Below are 21,584 nucleotides of genomic sequence, written 5' to 3' on the forward strand. Positions count from 1 at the left end.
ACTTTTCAAATGTTTGAAGGAATTCTCACCTTTCCCCCATTCCTGTGAGTGTTTCCAAAACACAATATTGGGAAACTTTTCCTTTCCCTATTAAAAAGGGGTTCTCTAAGTAATTATTTTCTCAAGACATTAAAAACAAGACCAAACAGTTTTTCATAACTATAATATTAAGAGAAAAAAATGTGATTTGTGTTCCACTGGTCTTAGGTGAAAATGTGGGGATATTTTATCAACCATTCTGAAAGAACTCTGATAGAAACCCACACTGAAAATGTAGTAGCTACTAAAGAGATTATTTCAAAGAGAGTTTTGTCTAATGGATTCATCCTATGTTTTTTTTTTTTGAAATCATTAAAATAAGTCAATGCTTACCACATTAACTAGGAACAATCACACATTTTAGCTAATAAATTATTAATGTAACACGGACCATTTGTCAGCAGAAAACACTATCCAATCTTTTCATTTTCATCATTAGCAGTGAATAGTTTGATGAACTGTCAGTTACATTCGTAATTCTTGTTACAATTTGTTTATTGCTTTTCAGCAGCACCATAATCCTAGTGGATGAAAATATTTTTCATTTGTCACAGTGACACGTGCTAAGAAGTGAAAATATGAACAGCTGCCAGATTTCCTAAACTGATATGAGACTGTATATATATATTTTTTTCTTAGAATTCCAATTCATTTTTTTTAAAGTCCCCAATTTAGCTAAAATTAACTTCAGGATTAGCATCTGGTTTCAGATATTTTTTAACTGTAAGATGAATACAATTTTAGAAAAGTAATTCAGCAAACACTTTGACCATCACACGTCAGATTTGGTGTGTTAACAGGTTCTTTCTAGGGATATTAACCTCTGCCACATTCCTGGACCAGCTTGCCCTTAGCCACTCACTTGTAAGGAGTCCCTAATTATTGTCGGTTTGCCAACAGAGTCGTTTTCAACCTCCTCTGGGTTGGATTGTTGGGTATTAAGTGATTCTGTTTCACACTTTGAGTATTTCTGAATTGTACATTCTTTCTTGATCGCTGAAAAAGTGGCAAAAAAGACAAATAGACATATAAAGTCCATTTTGTTAGGATTATTTTTAGTGGGTGTGGGATCTTATTTTGAGATACTTAAATTTTAAAATAAACAGTGCCTCTGGCGTTTTTCTAACTGTATTTACTAACAACTCTTTTGCACACATACTTAGTAAGCAATTGTGCTCACAGGATTTTTGAAACATCAATTCTAAACAGTGGCATATTATTTAATATTCCATTGGCAGCAATGAATGCCGAAGTAGAAGAATCATCCGAAAGCTGACTTAGAAGTCACATGAGATATTAAATAAACACAAGAATAATGAGTACAAGCAGATAAACACACTTAGGAGACACTAAAATCTTAATATACAATTTAAGTCTCATTTTCTACAATTATTCCAAGTAAATGGAAACTGGCATCTTGTATATGACCTTCAGGTACATTTATGTCTATTCTGTGATAGACAATCAAATAATCCACCACTTGGAAAGTAAATCTAAAATATAAATCTTATTTATTGTTGTTCTTTGAAAATCCAAAGCTCCATCCAGAATGTGCTGGCATTCCCATATGGAAAGGATTTGTGTTAGGAAGTATATGAACACGCCACCATCCTCTGTTTCCTAGCGCCATGCAACCAGACCATTCCATGCATGCACGGGACCTGCCTGGACCCTGTAGGCAATGAGGTTTCAAACTCTTCCGAACTATAATAAATAAAGTTTTGTTTGGATAGAGTCCAAAATGCATCCTTCTTATACCAAATCCTACCTTATTGCAAAGATGGTTAGGATAAATTTATAGTACATAATTAAATGTCCATGTTGTAACATGATGGCAAATAAATTATTGGATGAGAGAATTCTAGAATATCAGAATAAAACTGATCATCCAGTTTTTAAGAGATTGAAAGTATTTTTAAAATGATAATGAATATCTTCTTTTTATAAAGTAACAGAAAGTAGGGCATTCTTAATTACTCTCAAGGTTTACCTCTAAGTAGTATTGGAGGGAGGAAAGGAATATATTCTTTTCTCAATTATAGATAATTTTAAAAAGATATTATAAACAAAATATTTTTGACCTGTATGGATTTCCACTAACTACCACAATTATTATTATTTCTCGCAGTGTGAAATTATCAAATTCAGTCTTCTTGCTATTACAGATACTAGGAACACTTTATCTGTTAATGTATTATTATTTATTAATGGACCAAGAGTTGTCTAAATTTATAGAATATTTTAAATGTTTCTGAATTTTTCACAGAAATAATAAAGTAACCAGTAATCCATTGAACTGTTTAAATATTATAAAGAAGATATAATATTTTAGTTACAAATTTATTCAGTGAATTATTAAACAGTTTTGACTAATCTGTTTTTATACTGTATTATATTTCCTTATAATTTTCTTAAATATTTATGTTGACATGATAAATATATATATATATATATACTTAAATGTTCTCTAATGTATCAATATTAACAAAAGAATGAATATTTTTCAATTACTAGTTGTTTTTTTTTTTTTTAGGGGGGAAGGTATAGGAGTACTAGGTTTTACCTGAGTGGTAACAATACAAAGTTATATAAATTAAAAATCAACTTGGTGCTATGATATTCAAAACATAACAAGTGCCATGTAGAATATTGTATGTGAGTTATATACCAAAAAAAAAAAAAAAAAAAAAAGAGGAAAGAAAGATGAGCCTGCAGTGTTCTTATTAGCTTGTAACGTGTAAATGGGACTATCTAGTTATCTCACGCCATTTTGAACGCTAACAAGATTAGGTCGTATTAATCCTCCATCCACAAGAAGTGTGATATGCATTGTGACCTGTAAATCTCTCCTGGGATTCAACAGGGCTAAGTTGAATCATGCATGATTTCAAAGCAATTCTCAGCACAATTATCTGCTTGACCTGTAAGATGAACAAGCATATCATTTAATTAATTGGCCAGCTCTCAGGAACAGTGCTGTTCATTTCTCTAGTAACTGCACAGTGATAGCCCCTTGCTAGTTCTTACAGGAATGACCGAACTTGCACATTGCCTGGTTAGATGACCACTTTCTATACTGCCATCAAATAAGTCTTACCAAATTACCATGGATGCCTTTTTAAAATAGGTGTGCTATGAAAGCTTTCAGAAGACTGGCAATGGCAACATTTGCCTTACAAATTTATAAATGTTTTGATATCCTAAAGTCATAATACAAAAATATTTTTTCTTTTTTTCTTTTTAATGAAGTGCAAATGTAAGGCATATAAGTCTCTAAAAATGTAGAAGTATTTAGCAATTAAAGCTATTCAAATGTGTAGTACGGTGAAGACTCAGCCTGAAACACAAGGCTGGTACAGCCAATACATTCCTTAATTCAACTACATGAAGGTAAAATACTTTAATTGCACATAGGAATGTGGCGAGCAGAGAGGTAGGGATTGCCTGTTTTTCCTGTTTTTAGAAAAAATAAAATAGAATATGAATCTTGGAAGAAAGTGATTCTGAATAAGAGATGCTGTAGAATATTTTATGTGCATTTTGCTAGAAACTCAATTAAGAACTTGAATTATATGTAAACAAAAGTCAATAATGCTTGTAAGAGAAGAAGGCAAAATATTCCCAAAATATTTGGCCCCAGAATTTTTCTTCGGGATATTTTTTTTCCTTCCCCTCCTCCCCTTCCTTCCTCCCTGCCCTTTCAGACCTTAGCCCAGGCTCCTGGAATGTGTTACGAATCAGTCTAGCCAAGACCCATCGCTTCTGGGTATATGTTTGAATAAGAAGCTATGGCCCACTACAGAATTATGTGCAGCTTATTTTATCTTCTTGAGCTTGCAAGTTGCACTGTTCTCTTGACCAGATGATTAGAACAAAATAAAATATACTGCTTTATACATTCTATGCTCCTCTTCATGTAAAGATCATTTCCAGAACACAGAATAGATCCCCTGGATGACAGAAAGGGAGGATCTGGGCTAGTATTTAGAAATGATACAATTTCACAGAATATTATCAAGCACCCTGACAACAATGAAAAGGAAACCCAGGTCTCCTTTGATTTATAACTCTCTCCCCTCTTTTCTCTTCTTCCGTCTGCTGCCTTCTTCTCCTCTCCTCCCCTTTAACTCCCTCTCCAGTTTCCTTAGTCCTTACGTATCAGTTTGCATTTTGATTTTCTGTTCCATGTCTGGCATGTGATTAGATTCTGATGTTTGAAACAATGTTTCTAATTTAAAAAAATTTAAAAAATTATCAATAAATGAAATGTCAAATATTCTTTTCTCTTTCTGAGTACTTTGTCACAGTCAATTAATTTTTTCATACTCAATTATGTATCATTTAAATTTCCTGATATACATAAAGAGACAAAGCCAATTACCCTGTGATGGGAGTACTTGTTGAGCAATTTAGTACAGACTTCACTTCTACTTGTCTCCGGGCAAGTGTATGTGTGTGCGTGTGTATATTGGGAGTGTGTGAGTACATGCACACATGTGTGCATTGAGTGTGTATGTTTTCCCTAGGAATGTGAATGATATAGTCTCAGCTTTGTGTCCTGAAGTAAGATAAGATTATGATTTATCTTTGGATGAAAGAATGATTCAGGCATATATAAATCATGACAGAATACATTCTCCTTGGCTTCTCATACAAATTTATTTGCAAGTGAAACTTGGTAGTTCATGGATTTTCAAATACTTTATTCAGATTTTCTTCACAGTATGATAGGCTTTCTCAGCCTTAGCAATACTGTTCTTTGCCACTGAATGTATCTTTGTTTTAAGGGCCCTGTATTTAGCAATATGCCTTGTGTCTACCCAGTGGATTGTGGTGGCAATCCCACCAAGGGCCAGTGACAACCAAAACGCACTTTCTGACATTACCTCAGGCCTCTGGGGGGGGGAGAGAGAGAGAGAGAGAGAGAGAGAGAGAGAGAGAGAGAGAGAGAGAGAGAGAGAGAGAGAGAGAGCCCTTGCGCGCGTGCACGTGTGTGCCCAGCCAATTTAGTCAGGAAACATAGCTACAGCATGGCCCACCTCCTATTTCTAAGACACAGAATTAAGTGTGTCATATTTTATCTAGCAAACTACAATGTCCTCCAGGCCAAATAATGAGAAAAATGAGTTTACAGATTTAGATGCACTATATTCATCATCATTTAAAAATCATTCCCAGTATATAGGTGCCCCTGGGATGGGGGCAAGGGGAGATCCTGGATTAGTAATTTAAAAAGATACAATTTTCCAAAAAAATACATGGTATTTTTGACGTTGATGAGAACTAAACCCAGTTCTATGATTGAAGTTTTGACTAAAGTGGACCCAACCATAGGGGACATACTGACACACTCATTGTGTCTGTTAAATAAACGAAGGGTTACTTAACTCTTTCAAGTTAGTCAATTTCTATTTTCAAATTACTATAGCTTTATGAATCTCAGTTCAAAGATTAGTGTCTGAGTGAATTAATGTAATTTTAAAAGGATACCTAAACTCATGAGTCTTTTTCAAATCTAAATAATAAATAATTTGCCACTATAATATCTTCCATAAAAATCAACAAATAAAAGTGAAAGTGATGAAAAGGCTGTATGCCACTCAATAAACTCTTTAAAGCAACAATGTCCAGTTAGAGAGAAAAACTGTAAGAATCTATGTTACATTTTCAATAAAAATTAATAGTTCTCTTTATTATTTTCTCCATGTTAATTTTACAAACCTATATCTCTACCTTTAGATTCTTTTTCCCAATAAGCTCATCCATTTCCTGAGATATCATCTGTTTTCTTTCATTATCATTTTCTTCTTCATCATCATCACCATCTCTTTTAGCTATGACCGCTTTTTGCATCTTTCTTTGGACTGTTACATTTCAATATAAATGAGAAGAATGCACTTTCTATCACCAGAAATGTGAAGGTAACCAAATTGTACCCTTTTTGAAGTCTCAGGATTTCATATGTAAAATGAAGTCACACCAAACAATTAGGATGCATTTTATGCAACAGCAAACTCTCCATAATAGAGCAATATTCTCATTTATAAGGGTGACTGTCTTTCCTCTTATACTCGCTTAAGAAATGTATTATGGTACTATGTTATTATATACACATATAATATAATATTATATAATTTTTGTGTTATATTCTATATAAATTTCATGTAAACTTATTTTTATATAACATTTTAAATTAATTAATTTATTCACTTTATATCTGGATTATAGCCCCTTCCCTCTTCTCTTCCTGGTTCCACTCTGCCTTTTCTCTCATCCTGCCTTCCATATTCATCAGAAAACGGAAGACCCCATGCCTATCTACCCACCCTACCACCCCCCCCCCCAACTCCCACCCTCACCACCACCCCCACTCATTAAGTTGCATCAGGACTGAGTACATCCTCTGAGACCTCACCAGGGGAAGTGATCTAACAGCAGGCAGTGGAAACCATGTCAGGGACAGCCCTTACTAGGGGACCCACATGGAGCCTGAGCTGCCAATCTGCTACATCTGTGTACGGGGCCCAGGTCCAGTCTATACATGGTCCTTGGTTGGTGCTTCAGTCTCCACAAGCCACTCTGGGCCCTGGTTAGTTGACTCTTGGTCTTCTTGTGGAGCTTCTGTCACCTCCAGTTCCTTCTATCCACCCTCCCACCTCACTTTCCCACAAGACTCTCTATGCTTCACCCAATGTTTGACTGTGAGTCTCAGCATCTGTTTCAATCGATTGCTGGGTGCATCTTCTCAGAGGACAGCTATGCCAGGCTCCTGACTGCGAGCATAGCAGAGATTCGTTAATAATGTCAGGGGTTGGCTCTCTCCCGTGGGTAGGTCTTAGGTTGGGTCAGGCATTTGTTGGGCATTCCCTCAATCTCTGCTCTACCTTTATCCCTGCATATCTTGTAAGTAGGGTAAATTTTGGGCAGAAGTTTTTGTGTGTGTGTTGGTGTTCCCCTCTCTCCATTAGGACTCCTGTCTAGTTAGAGGGTGTCTTCTTCAGTCTCCATGACCCTGCTACTAGAGTCTCAGCTAGAGTCACCCCCATATCCTCCCTCTTTTAGGTCTCTAGCTTATCACAGAGATGCCCCTGCCCACGGTAATACATTAATATGTAATATAACTTTATATTATATTTTATATAAATTTTATGTAGTTACTCTTATATAACTTTTTATATAAATTTAGCATCATACAGTCTTTTGGGCCTTAACTTTTCTCCAACATTTTGTCTTTTAAAACAATAATATCTGGCTGTAAAAGGCATTTTTGCAAACAGGCTGGCAATGGTGGCACATGCCTTTAATCCCAGCACTCCAGAGGAAGAAACAGGTGGATCTCTATGAGTTTGAGGCCAGCCTGGTCTACAAAGTGAGTTCAGGTCTGCAAGGGCTCTTACACAGAGAAGCCCTGTCTCAAAAAAAACAAAAACAAACAAAAAACAAAACACACAGAAAACAGAGAAGCACAAATTCTTGTTTGTTTGTATCTATAAATACATAGATTTATATTTGAAATGCAGCACCGATACGTATTTACATATATCAAAAATACTGACACACACATATACATATGTATATATATTTTGAATCCCAATATGATTTTATTCCATGTATGAATGGAGTTATTACCATAAAACACATTACAAAAGTATTTGAGTGTAATTGTGAATAACCTTTTGAAAGTCAAGGTAAATTATTTTGCTTAGTGAAAATGAATGAGAGATGTTTTAGATCAGATAGGCTTTCTAAGACTTGAAAGCTATTGCTATTATTCAGTTTTACCTTTTGCTCTTCAACTTTATTGCCGCTATTATCTATAAAAAGACTAGCACAAGAATTGAAGATGTTTTATATAAGTTCTCCTGTCCATAGTGATAGCAAAAGGAACAAAAACAGTGAGAAGGAAAACGATCTGTTCTTCAGTGGCCACCAATCCTCCTGCGGATTTTGCTTGAAAGATACGTTTCTTTAGATTTTAAATACTTTCCTTGGGAGTAAACGGGAAATATGGGACACAAAAGAAATAGTGGATATTGCTGGATCAGAGAGCGTACATCTGAACACTGGAAAGATAAAGATTTCAAAAACCTGGAATGTGCCTCAAAATCCACCTTCCTCTTTTTATTGTTTGTAACCTTTAAATGCATATACTATGTTCCAATCAAATCTACTCCTTTCCCTTCCCTTCTAATAGCTTTCTTATTTCCCTACACTTACTCTCCCTGTCAGTTTTATGTTTTCTTTCAAACTAACCCGATTCCCCCTTAGAGCTCCCAGTATGCGTACAGAAATGTAAAGTGCCGTCTACTTGAATGTGAGTAGCTTCCCAAGAACTGTATCGTTCAAGAAAACCAACTATCTCTCAGCAGCCATTAATACCAAAAGCTTCATAATAGAAGACAATCTACTTCTCTTACTCTGCTAAATGAACATAGTATTAAAACGCCCCCCTGCCCAGGGGGGTCCAGAAGCCCCATCAAGGCTGGACCGGATCCGGACCCAGGGGGACCTGCACAAACCGCTGCACCAACCAAGGGCAACGCTTGTAGTAAATTTAGATCCGCTGTTCAGATCTAGCCAATGGACAGCTCATTCTCCATGGTGGTGGGGAGAGCAGGAACTGCCTTTGACATGAACTCCATTTCCCACCCCCCACCCCCATTTAATCTCTTCCCTTTGGTGGGGAGATCTGGTGGCACTTAGAGGAAGGGGAAGTAGGTTATCTGGATAAGACCTGATAGGCTGTGATCATATGGTAGGGGAGAAGGTCCCCTTCTGTCAGAAGTCTAGGCAAAGGGAGTAGGGCAAAAGAAGGAAGGGGAAGGAAACGGAATGTTAAAAAAAAAAAAAAGCATACCAGAAATAAAGACAACGAATAAATAAATAAAGCCAGTTAAATGAATGAATGAAAGAATGAATGAATAAATGAATAAATAAATGTCTCCTTAAGTAGTTGTCTGTACATCCATAGATTAGTGCACCTCTCAGTCCTTGTCACGAAAACTTCTTTTTAAGTAGATAGTGATTTATGTAGAGACCCATAACTGGTCAGCATGCAGAGAGTAAGAGAATGCTATGTTGTAACAGGAAGTCTGTGTCGTCTTCCCTTGTCTATTCCTCGTCTTTCTCTTCGGCTTGGCAATCATGCTTGGTACCCATTGGAGGAAGTCAAAGCTGGAGGAAACTGTCCCGCTACATTCTTAGTCTCTCCATAGGCAAGTTAGTGGAATATGATTGATCTATCCCTTGACACAGTAAAGTAAAGGCAGAATATAGTGATTTTTATGAGGACTCTTCCTCCTGAAAAACTTGTAAGTCCACATATTCATAATACCAGCTGTCAAATGACTCATAGCCTGGGACTCATCCATATTTGTCTTCCCAGGATCGGGGCAGATACCTCATTGATTCACATACAACATGCCAACCATCCAATATCCCCAGCTCAAAGGACAGTTTGAACCTGGTGGAGGATATTGCCTCAGGTCTTTGGTTAACATAAAAGACTGGAAGTTAAACATTACTGTTTTACCATCATCACTAAGGTCTCTCCTCCTTTAGTGTCAGTTAGAGTTTTGGAGATCACTCCAAAAGGATGCTAAGTACATGGATTGTTTAAACAAATATTGCAAAACTGGCCAGTATTTTCATAAGGCCCAATGATTTTAGATTAAAAAATAGTTTCTTGGAAAACTCGAAACATGTGAATGACCTTGTTTTATGTAGGGAAAATGTAGGCATGCATTCATCTCACATATAAACAACATGCATAGTCTGAGGATTTTACTGAACTAGTTTTAAAACAAATAAGAAACGAGAGAACAGGACGAGTGACATGGCTCAGTGGGCAAGAGGTCTTGTGTGAGTCTGAGCTCCAGGGACTCTGTGGTAGGAGAGAACCAACTCTAACAAACCTGTGGCTTGGCCTATGATAGCCCCTCCCTAAAGAGTAAAGAAAATATAGTAACAATTAAAGCAACAAAAAAAGAGAACAAATCAATATTGATAATAAATATAAGAAGCAGACTCTGTTGCTGTGAGCAAGAGGATAGAGATGCCTCAACCATGAGTTGGTAAATTAAAAGGAATTTTTAAAACACCAATATAGTCAATACTATTATCCAATTAATGGAATTTTAATTGCCTTCCAGGTGGGGTGTTGAGAAGTTTCAGTGAAACTGAGCCTTTCTTTCTTCAATCCTCAGGCTTTCAAAGTTCCTGTAGTGTAGTTTTTTCAGTTGCAGAATCTGGCAGTCAGTCTGAGTCTGAGGCCTTGACACGCCTCGAGGCACTCCTCTGCCGTCCGGCTCATGCCGGGAAACAGCATCGCACTTTATTTGGTTTTCAAAATTAAACCAAAAGGAGACTATTCAGGGGGCTACTTGATCGGGAATTAAGTTCTCAAGTGACATTAAAATCATCCTATGATCCGGAGGTGACTGAAATAAAGAACTCACTTTAAACTGCTCGGAGCACAATTTATTCTTCCACATGTGTGCTGGGCTCTTTCACCCTGGAGGGTCCCCCATTTATTTCCACAATGCTTTCATTGATCCAGATATTTTTATAACTTCTCCTTGGAATTGTCCTTAGATTCCATTACATCTCCCTGCTTCTTAATTCGTACATGAAGTAACTCAGTCCTTCTGCAATTATTTATGGACCCCACAATGTTTTTGGTGCCTCCCGAGCTGACAATAATTCCACAGTGAATGAGAGATGGATGAAAAACTAGGTACTTTGGATCTTGCACCTCAGTGTGAGAAGAGAGGTGAAGCCAGAGGCAGATGCCCGAGGAACAAGTGTTGGGGAGGGAAGTGGAGCTGTGAAGTAGCTTGCAAGAAGTCTTGAATGTGGATGGATTCTGAAGAAGGTCCCCTAAAAGGGTATCACTTGAGAAAAAGCTGAAGTAAGAGAGCGAGGCATGAAAAAAGGAAGGCTTATACAAAGAACATTCTGGATAGAGGAAAAGGCACAGACTTATAGTATGACATTCTGAGGTAAATTCCAGATGTGGAGTAGATCATAAAATTAACGCTACATATTTTTTTTTTGTCAGTAAGAAAAAAAGTGCACAGACCATACAGGACAAGTCAGAGTTTTGTGATGAGAAGGACACCAATTCCTGGCCTTCCTATTCTTCAGGGAACAGGCATGGTCTTTCCAGTGAGTTCCCAGAATACTGAGCTTTGCCAGTAGCATCCTATTTGCTTCCTAGTACTCCACAGACAGCGGCATTTCATTGCAGCCTAAGGAATGGTTCCTTCACACTCTCATTCATTACTAAGAGCTATAACCTCTGTGTCCTTATGCTGAAAGTCAACAAATGAATAGCAGAAATCCTTGCTAATGTAGCTAACGCCTTTATTTAAATCCTCAGCCCACCAATTACTCTTCCTTTTGGGGGATTTTCAACAAATGTGTGCCCTGGTCTCTCAGGCGCTTGATATCATCGTAGTGGGGGCATTTATTTCAGTCCCACTCTATCACTCAGCCTTGCTCTCGATCTGCCACACCAACATTATCCATGTAAAAATAAAAGTTCAAACACACCTTTCTCATTTTAAAGTTTACCTCTATGAGAACTCTTTCATCTAATCAGAACAATGTTTTATTTCATACAGACCACTGTGTTTAGGCATGATAGGAGTTAGAAGGCTTTCTGGGGCCTGCTGGTCAGCCAGTTTAGCTGATTCAGTAAGCTCCAGGTTCAGTGCTGAGACGCCGTTTCAAAAAATAAGGGAGAGTGTGATGGAGAAATACACCTGGCCTGAACCTCTGGCCTCCACATGCATATACACACACCCCATTGCCTATAGAACTATAGGGTGTTAGACACCTTCCTCTTCCACTCATCACTATAAAATGTCCAACTTTGCAGAGCTCTTGAAAGCTGGTTCATTGTGTGCCCTCATTTTACTGACACTCCTAGATTATCAGTTAAATGTTAAGCAGCCTACTTTATGAACATATTTCTAAAGTAACAATTCTTTTCCTGAATTCACATTCAGGACCCCTCTTATCTTCCTCACAGCTATAGCATGAGGCTCATTCCATGCCACCCCTATCTCTTTCTTGGGGCACACATACTTTTAATTAATTTTCTATGCATGAATACATTTAAACACAACTTCTCAGTTTCCTTCTTTCCATAGGCTATTGAAGTGGTTCTAAATACATGTATTAAGTTGAACTCAGGATTCTCTCAACCACACATGACTCCAGTTACAACTTGTCCTTTCTCTTCAGTGATTATTTAAAACATATCTCTGTTTTATTTTCCTCACTGCTGGTTATCTTGTGATCACCCTCCAGTCTGCCATCTACACTTATTATTTTAACATAAAACAAAAAGTGATAAATAAAAACTAGAGGTCCAAGATACTACAATGTAAGATAGTTTCCATATTCAACTGCTTCGTCTCCATCTCAGTTTATGGCACTGGCAAATATCTCCCAATTTTGTTAAATATGTTCTTTCTTATACTTTGTGACACCTCTCCTTATTTTATACCCACCTTTCTTGCGGTTTTCCCTAAGTGTCTTGGTAGTCTAATCATACATCCATCCCTTTAGTTGTGTGTTACCAAATCCTGACACCCTGGTCTTTTTTTCCCACTTCTATCAAGAATCTTTTTGGGAACTCTGTTCTACATCCAAGACTTCTTATATCATCAAATAAATAACAAAACCAAATTTCATGTCTACCTCAACATTTCTTTATGAAGTTTATGTCTCAAGTTTTGATATAGTACCACATTCCAAATATTTAGGAATAAAATATGTCATAGATCAACTCGTGACATTCTTCCATCCAGCCTTGTCTTCCATCCTTGGCTGGCTTAGTGAATGGCATCAGGTAGTGAGAGATACACACCTGGAACTTAGCAGTCATCTTTGCTTCTGACCTCTGGCTCACCTCCTTTGTTCAATTCATCACAGAATCTTGTCAACTTGATTTCCCAAATTACATTCATATTAACTAGATCATATGTTGACAGACAATAAATATAATTTATGTGTATGTAATTTTAATAAATATCCAAATTATTACAAAAATGATATTTCTAATATCTTAAAAGAAGTAGAAAAAGCAAAAATAACATTTTTTCTGATGAAAGTATTTTATTTCTATAGATTCCTTTACTTGACTGTAATGGTAAATTCAAAGAACATTTTCTAGTGATAATATTTTTAGTTTTCAAAATTTCAAATTGTTCATTCAGACAAGGGGACACTATGGAGTTCCTGGCCTGGAAATTTTTCTGAAGATTAGGCTTGTCTTGAATTTGAGATGAATCTCCTATCTATGCCTCCCAAATGATGGGCTTATGATATGAGCCAAAAGCTCAAATTGCATTTATTTTTAATTAATATATAACACAAAAATCCTGAACATTTATAAGTTACATTTTAATATTTTATATACATACATTTCATGTTAAGTTTCAAGTGGAATAAGCACATATACAAATATAAAACAATTTTTTATTGTCATAGTATTTAAGGTCCTTTCTTCCACATTCAATTATGTAGTACATTTTTTTTTCTATGTACGGATTATATTTTTAAAAAAGGTCCTTAAAAAGTTTAGTTTTGTGTAGACAAAGATCATCTTTTCTGATGTTTCAAGCCTGGTTTGCTAAACCTTAAATGAATTAAGATAAGTTGCCTATTTGTTACATTTTACTTCTATTAGGACAACAGAAGATATTATTATTAATTCACAAAAATTCTCTCTGTGTCACACATGCTTATATGTGAGTATTTGATAAAGGAGAAGGAAAAAATTGAAGGACAGGAGAGCAGATTGGAAGTTGGAAGAAAGATGTATTTAAAAAGAAACAGGTCAACAGCTCTACAAATGGATGACTTTTACAAGTATTATAACAGATTTTCATATCCCAAAGGGTAAACTTTCAGTTTTCCAAATGCAGACAAGGATGAGAAGCCATTCAAAACTGTGTAGAATAGCCGTATTCTAAATGCTTTGTAGCTAATGCAAATGTATCCTGTGCCTTCTGATAAGGACAAGGAAAAAAAAAAGTAAAGGCACTCGAGGCTGCCTGTGGAACAGTCAGGCTGTGAGATCAGACCCTGATATACTCTACGATTTATTGCAAGAGATAGCCAGTATTTGCAGTTGTCAGCATGACTGAAAATATCTGTTCATACATAAAGGTTAAGGCCTCACAGAATTGGCTTGGGTGCTACAGAGGCTCCTTCAAGTGAGGAGAGGGTTGAGATTTCTGCCTGCAGATGGATTGTAATTCACGGTGTATAAGCTACATGATTTACCAGTACACAGAGGAGAAATATGGAGAGGTTCTCCAGCAGTGTATATCACATACTAAACATCTTTTCAAAGACTAGTTTCATGAAATAACAAAAGACAAATTATAGAGGGAATTGAGTATGTTGCACAGAGATTATATTAATTAGCAGTGATGCTAACTAATTCCATTTTCAGAAATAAATCAGTTGATAAATATATCAGTTTGGAGACTAGTCCCTGAAGGCCTCCAAACCAATGGGTTTCTTAGAAATCAGAACAATTTTAACGCCAATAATTTTCAGTTAGCACCATGGAAGGTATATTTTCAACACTCCAATTTAAATATAGACACTCAAATAGCCATGAAATAGATAAAACACGCTAAATCCAATCTACCCTCTCTACAGTAAGGTAACTTATATTTAACATATTTTACATTTATCTTGATAATTTAATTTATTATTATTACTGTATTGCTTTAAAGGAAAAATATTTGAGTCATTAATAATTGATCATTTTAATAATTTTTGATGCTTATTTTAAGTCCTGAGTTTTATTTTTATTTTTGTTTTGTTTTCAAAAATAGTTCTGTGACTAAGTTTCATAAATAAATGAAAGTAACTGAATGACAGAAACACAGTATTAGTGTGAGTAATATCAAGAAGGGATGATGTATTGAATATTAATGAACAGAAGAAAAAAATCATTTTAGTGTGGCTAATATCCTAATACATGAAATGCTCATCTTGTTTTTTGACCTAAGTAGCTTAGGGATTTTTTTTTAAATATCTGAGGTTATCTAATTATAATATTTCCCCTTACCTTTTCTTCCATAAACCTGTTCCATATACCTTTCCCTGGTTTCCCTGAAATTCATGGCCTAATTTTAGGCACTAATTGTTATTGCATGCATGCATATATGCATGTATACATATATATACCACATATATATTATTAAAAATAACCTGTTCAGTCTATGTAATGTTACTTGTATGTATGCTTTAGCGGCTCACTGTTGGGCTCTGGATAACAAATTTGTGTGCTGCTCCCTGGAGAATACTGCCTCTCCGACTCCCATCTTTTACTTGATGATAGGTATTTCTTTGTGTAGGCTGTAGGCCTTGCAAGATCTTCACTGTCCACTCTGTCTTGCCCTTTGTTGACACTCCTGTTCCACTCATGTTTCGGCAGTTATATTTCTGTAATGTCAAGGGTTTAGCTTCTGGTATTTCCAGAAGATACTATGTCATAGCAAAGTCCCTGGCCCTCTGGTTCTTACAATCTTCTCACCTTCTCTTCTGTAATGTTTCTTGAGCCTTCAGTGCTCATATTTTAAATGATATTTTGCAACCTGCTAAAAATTTATTTGACCTAAGATAAATTTTAGGCACTCTCACTTTAGAGATTATATTTATTTATTGTACCTGCTAGGCTTCATTCTCAAGTTATAACTGTCATTATTAAATATCTGATAGATAATTGATTTTTTAAAAAAATATTATTTAGCCACCACCAACATGGATTTTCCCATTTCAAAATGCTATTAGATTCCTCAGTTGGTATCTTTTGACTGAGTTGTAACCGTTGTGTGTGCAATCATTGTCATTTTTAGTTCTTTCAAAGGACAACTATAAATGCAATGAAGTGGCCTGTCCTTTGCCCCATTCTCCTCAGATTCTCCACTTTCTTAGTCTCTTACACTCTTATACACACGTTTGTGGTTTTGTTTGTTTGATTGTTTGTTTGTTTGATTGATTGATTGATTTTGGCTTTACTCTATTCACCTACTCTCTTTAATGGGCTGTCAAAACCTGATCTCCCATAAAAAGCTTTGTCAATGATTTTATACTCAATCTTTCTTGTACTGTAGTCTTGCAGCATATACTAAATATCACAGAGTTACCCATGAATTTATATACATTTTACAGCACTTCTAATATATATATTTACATTTATATACAAGTATATACATTTATACTTTATCTATCATCCTGGTAGATTCCTTGAGTAAAAACACTGTAAGCCACGGTGTCCCTATACCGCTCCTATATTCAACTCTTTGTTTAGTCCCTTCCACTGTAATCCTGAGTTTGCACATGAGACTTAATTTGGTAAATGTGACAATAGGCGATATTTAGTAAACTGAGGATAAAAAAGCACCTCCTTGGTAGGTTAAGCCTTTCTAGCTACTCTTGGGACCCAGCTCACATATCTAAAGAAGGCCAAGGCAGTCAGTCGACTGACGAAGCAGTTGATGTATAGAAGATTCTGCTTTCATTGCTACTGTAACAATACTAGATAATGTTATCAGACACCAGCAACATCCCACTGAACTCCAAACTCAAGAAGGATGCTTCAGTGTTCTCAGCTAAGGGCATCCGGCCCTATTCTGTTTGGGTGCTTCATGTTCCATCCAGATATTAACAAGTATCCTCCCACTGCCACAGAATGGTGTGCTGTGGTTATGTCTTCCCTGCCACAATAAACTAGACACTCAGCCATGAGCCAAATAAATTCTTCCTTTTTTAGTTACTTTGTATCCAGTATGTATATAGTCATGAGGAAAATAATTAACAGAACATCTAAGTCATTTCCATACTTAAAACATAAAAATCCTAATAAATGATGACTCTATCTACTTACTTATCTGTTTCAAAGCATACCTAAAATATAAAATATAAATATTGTTTCTATTTGTCTCATTTACTTTTATTTCTCTTGATTTTTTTGTGTTTAATGCATCATGGGAATTAAGGTTCATGTCCAAAGTTTGGTAACACAATGTGTGCCAGTCCCCAACAGCTTCCTGTTAAATCTCAAAGGGGGCATGGGAATCTGGTAGTTTCATTTTAAATCTAGATAGACCTGTAACTCACTGACTTTAACTAACATTGAAATTAATGTCTTCTAAGAAGATTATTGTTTGACCAACAACAAATTAAGTAGCCATTAGACAATGTTTTTTTTAACGAGATCACTTTGCTTTTAGTCTTTAAATATTACTTAAATAAATTATTTTTGAATAAAAATTGGAATATACCCTTGGAAGTGTGTACACTGGTTGAACTTGCAAAGAGATATACCTAAGAAGAAAACACAACACAACTTCTATGCTATGTAGAAACTCAATTCTTTAAAAAAGGGTAACAAAAAAAGAAAAGGATAGTATATGCTTTAGAAATTATTTGAAGTTAAACAGTGTTCATAAAGATTCAATTGCCTGACACTGTAAGTTAAGTGAAAACAGATGAGAAAACAATATTGGTTATGTGTTAAACTTTTACTATGGTTAGAATGATATTCCTTTGCTTCAGCATGATTATTTAAAAATATAGTAAGTTTTAGCACTGCCAAAAAGTTCTAGAAAAGAGAGTGAGATTAGAAAGCACACACACCATCTTTATTCTATCTTTAGAGACTGATGGACTGTCCAACTAATTCCTGTCCCAACCGGAAGACCCAACCCATGGTTGAGGGCTAACCCCTGACATCATAAAGGATACTCTGCTATGGTTACAGACAGGAGACTGGTGTAACCATCCTCTAAGAGGCCCCACCAAGTAACTGATCAAATCAGATGTTGAGACTCACAGCCAAGCATGAGGCAGAGCTTGGGGAGTCTTGTGGAAGAGTAGAGGGGAAGGATAAAAGGATCCATAGGGGACAAGAACACTGCAAGAAGACCAACAGAGTCAACTAACCTAGACCATGGGGGTTTACGGAGGATGGAAGAACCAACCAAACAACATGCATGGCCTGGACCTAGGCTCCCTACACATATGTAACTGATGGTCAGCTTGATCTTCATGTGGCTCCTCTAGTAAGTTGAGAAGTGCTGTCTATGACATGGACACTGTTGCCTGCTTTGGATCCCTTTACCTTAACCGGGCTGTCTTGCCTGGCCTCAATAGATGAGGGGGAGCTCAGTTCTGATAGGACTTGATGTGCTGGGGTGGGTTGGTGGAGGGAAAGGCTTCCTCTTTTTGAGGAGAAGGGGAGGTGTGATAGGTTGGGAGGAAGGGACTGGAAGGAGCGGAGGGAAGGGGCTATGACCCAAATATAAAGTAAATATGTAAATTAAAAATACATTAAAAAACACACACACACACACACACAGTTAATACTAAAAATGCTGTCTTGAAAAAGCAAGAAGAGAAGCCGGCAACAGAAAAGCTGAAATGTGGAACTTACAAAAATTTATTTGTGATATTATTTTGAAAATAAACTGAAAAAAGAAATGCACTCAGGGACTTAGAAGCCTTTGAAAATAAAACTATCAGTGCTGGGTGTGGTGGTGCATGCCATTAATCCCAGCACTTGGGAGGCAGAGGCAGGCGGATTGCTGAGAGTTTGAGGCCAGCCTGGTCCACAAAGCTAGTCTAGGACAGCCAAGGCTACATAGAGAAATTCTGTCCCGAAAAATCAAAACCAACCAACCAACAACAATGAAAATAAAACTATCCTCAAAGAAAGGGTATTATGTTTAATGAAAAAGACATTTGTCTTTGTGTTTAGACATTACTGAAAGTGCTAGAGTTGATTATGCTAGTGCTCGTTCTGTATGAATCACACACTTCACTTTTGCCAAATTCACTACATGAGGTAGACAAAGGCAGCTATATTTGAGTAGTCTGTTGCTGCTTTTAACTGCAAATATCTAAAAGTGGTAAAAAGAAAAGTTACTGAGAAAAAATACCAACCAAGGTCCTTAGGCCCAAAGAATGCCAGTAGCCAGAGCACCTTTAACTGACATCTCTGATTACAATAAAGGAGTGCCTGAAGATGTGTCTTGTAATAATAGACACATATGCTGTGAAATGGATCATCACCAAGACCTGGAGCCAAGAATGTGCTGTGAGCTCGGCCAAGCATGATCTCCATGGGTCGTACCACAGCTCTGAGCACAATGAGCCCAATTCTTCTTGATGTTTGCATTGATGGGTCTCCTCTTCCCCAATATATATTTGAAAATAATCACATCAAACATGGGAATGAAATGACAGAGACAAGTATAAAGACGTTTCATTAGGAAGTTTTCTAGTATATTTGAGATTTCTCTAATTTTCAGCTATAACAATGTCTGATCTAAACAAGTTATGTGGTTTTTTTTTTTACTTTATTAGCTAAAGTGTAATATTTTAGATATTTCATATGAAAGGTCTAGAAAATCATTCATTATGTCTCCAGAATCCTGGGCTTTAAGCTGAAAACTCTACACATCCAGAATTTGTGGAAATTTATATTCTTCATATGATATCCCCTCTGTGCAATAGCTGAAATAATGATTCTCAAGTCTTCTTGTCACAAGACCAGCCATAGCCGGCCTTCCTGATGTTTTGCAGATGCAATGATGAGCTCCTTGAGTTGGCTTCAATATTTGTCATGTGCTAGCTTCCCTAAGCCCCATTCTTTTTTTAATCATAGAAATTATTTAATATCTTTGAGTATCATTTTCCTAATTATAGTTTGAGCCATGAGTCCCATAAAGTCTCTTGCATTATCACTTAATAAATTATTATATGAAATTAAAGATTACAAAAAAAGAAAAGATTTCGAGGAGAATTTCAATCATTGGAAAGAATGCCACTGCAAATAGGATTCACTCTATGACAATACACTTAAATGTACATCCTTAGAATGGTTTTTAGAAAACAGGATGGCTACTGAAAAAATCCTCCATCAGTTAGCAAAGTCACTGTGCTTTGCTTACATGAAAAGTGTTGTCAAATGTGCTTTTGATAAAAAGAAAAAAAGGCCTTCAATTCTGGCATAATTTAACATACCCACAGGCTTTATAGCTGTGGTCAAAGTAGACAAGAGACTGGCATGTTTAAAGCAAATATTCAAAATATTTTGGTATGCATAGTAAAAATTTATACGTGAAATCAACCAATAAAAATCACTGGGATAAGCTCGGCACGGTGGGCACATACCTATAATCTCAACACTTAGGGGGCAGAGGCAGGTGGATCTCTGTGAGTTCAAGGCAGCCTGGTCCACAAACAGAGTCTAGGACAACCAAGACTAATGGAGAAATCCTGTCTTGAACTCCTCCCTTAAAAAAAAAATCAGCGGGATAAAAAGGTTTAATGTATCTAGTATTCGAAGAAAGCATTATATATGTATGTACACACACATACAGGGATATATATGTATACATATATATAACATATACATATGACATATATATATTTGTATGTGTGTATACATATATAATGTGTGTATATATACTATGCATGTATACATACATATATATACACATGTACATTTAAAATGTGTTAAAGATAATGTGGTTTTCCATTTTTGTTCTATTATATTATTTTTCTTAATTTTTACACTTCACTCCTCAAAAAATAATAGCATTATGAAATAGACTGCTAATGGCACTTAGTCTTGTTACAGCAAATAAGAAGTGGCAGAAAAGACTATCAAGAGATTTCCCCATCAGCTGAATTTTACATTAATTACCATGCATGATGAAAATGTTTGAATTTTGGTTTAATATGCAAAATTTTCAACTAGTCATAACATGTATATTTTTAAAGCCACTGGATCTCTTTAACATAGCTTCCAAAAGATCATATACTCTGTTATTCTTTAGTAAGAAAATTTGGTTTTAAATTCATTCATCTGGACAGAGTAAATTTTTCTTTTTATTAACTCCAGATACTCTTTAGTACTGAATTTCAAACAAAATATTTTCACATGGAAAACTACTGGGAGACATCTAAATATTCCTTTGAATTTATACTTTATATAGGATTTGTAATGGATCGTTTCAAATTATACTAGGGTTATGTGAGTGTGACCAGAAACATAAAGTTCTTGATGCCATTCCCAGGCCTCATTTATTCATTTGTCTATCTCAGTAAAGAAGACTTGTCAGCTGACCTGGTCTCTTATTTGACTACGCGACCAGCTGGACAGTTTTGAGGTCTTCTCAGACATGCAACTGGAATAGGTTGGGGGAAGGAACCTCAAGAGAGATAAAATGCTAGAAAATGAAGTTTAAAAGAAATCTACAACAACAAACTAGGCCATGCCTTAAATCACCTCGGGCAAGGGAGTTGCAAAGGAGAAAAGCAAAGGTACAATGTAAAAGATACAGGAAACAAAGGAAGATTCATTAGGAAAACTGCCAGTTCATTGCACTAGAGACCTTGTGGGACGTGCTTTATCATTCCAAATGACAGGCAACCTACACAGAGGCAAAAGGAAATGAGATAGCTTTATCCTAAATTGATTGAAACAATAATGAAAGACTCTTACA

The 21,584-nt window shown here is 36.1% G+C and overlaps 1 protein-coding gene and 1 long non-coding RNA gene across 7 annotated transcripts in view; one reads left to right on the top strand and one right to left on the bottom strand.

Annotated features, from left to right (window-relative positions):
- Positions 1-21,584, bottom strand: part of ROBO1 (roundabout guidance receptor 1) — a 994,953-nt gene that overhangs the window by 554,545 nt on the left and 418,824 nt on the right. The window lies entirely within an intron of this gene.
- Positions 17,903-21,584, top strand: part of LOC311608355 — a 30,771-nt gene continuing 27,089 nt past the window's right edge. Inside the window, exon 1 of the long non-coding RNA XR_014782919.1 lies at positions 17,903-18,134. This is a non-coding gene — a long non-coding RNA (uncharacterized lncRNA). The remainder of the gene's footprint in view (positions 18,135-21,584) is intronic.

The sequence above is a fragment of the Acomys minous genome, assembly GCF_964271855.1.
Source record: "Acomys minous genome assembly, chromosome: 11".
Taxonomy (NCBI): Eukaryota; Metazoa; Chordata; class Mammalia; order Rodentia; family Muridae; genus Acomys; species Acomys minous.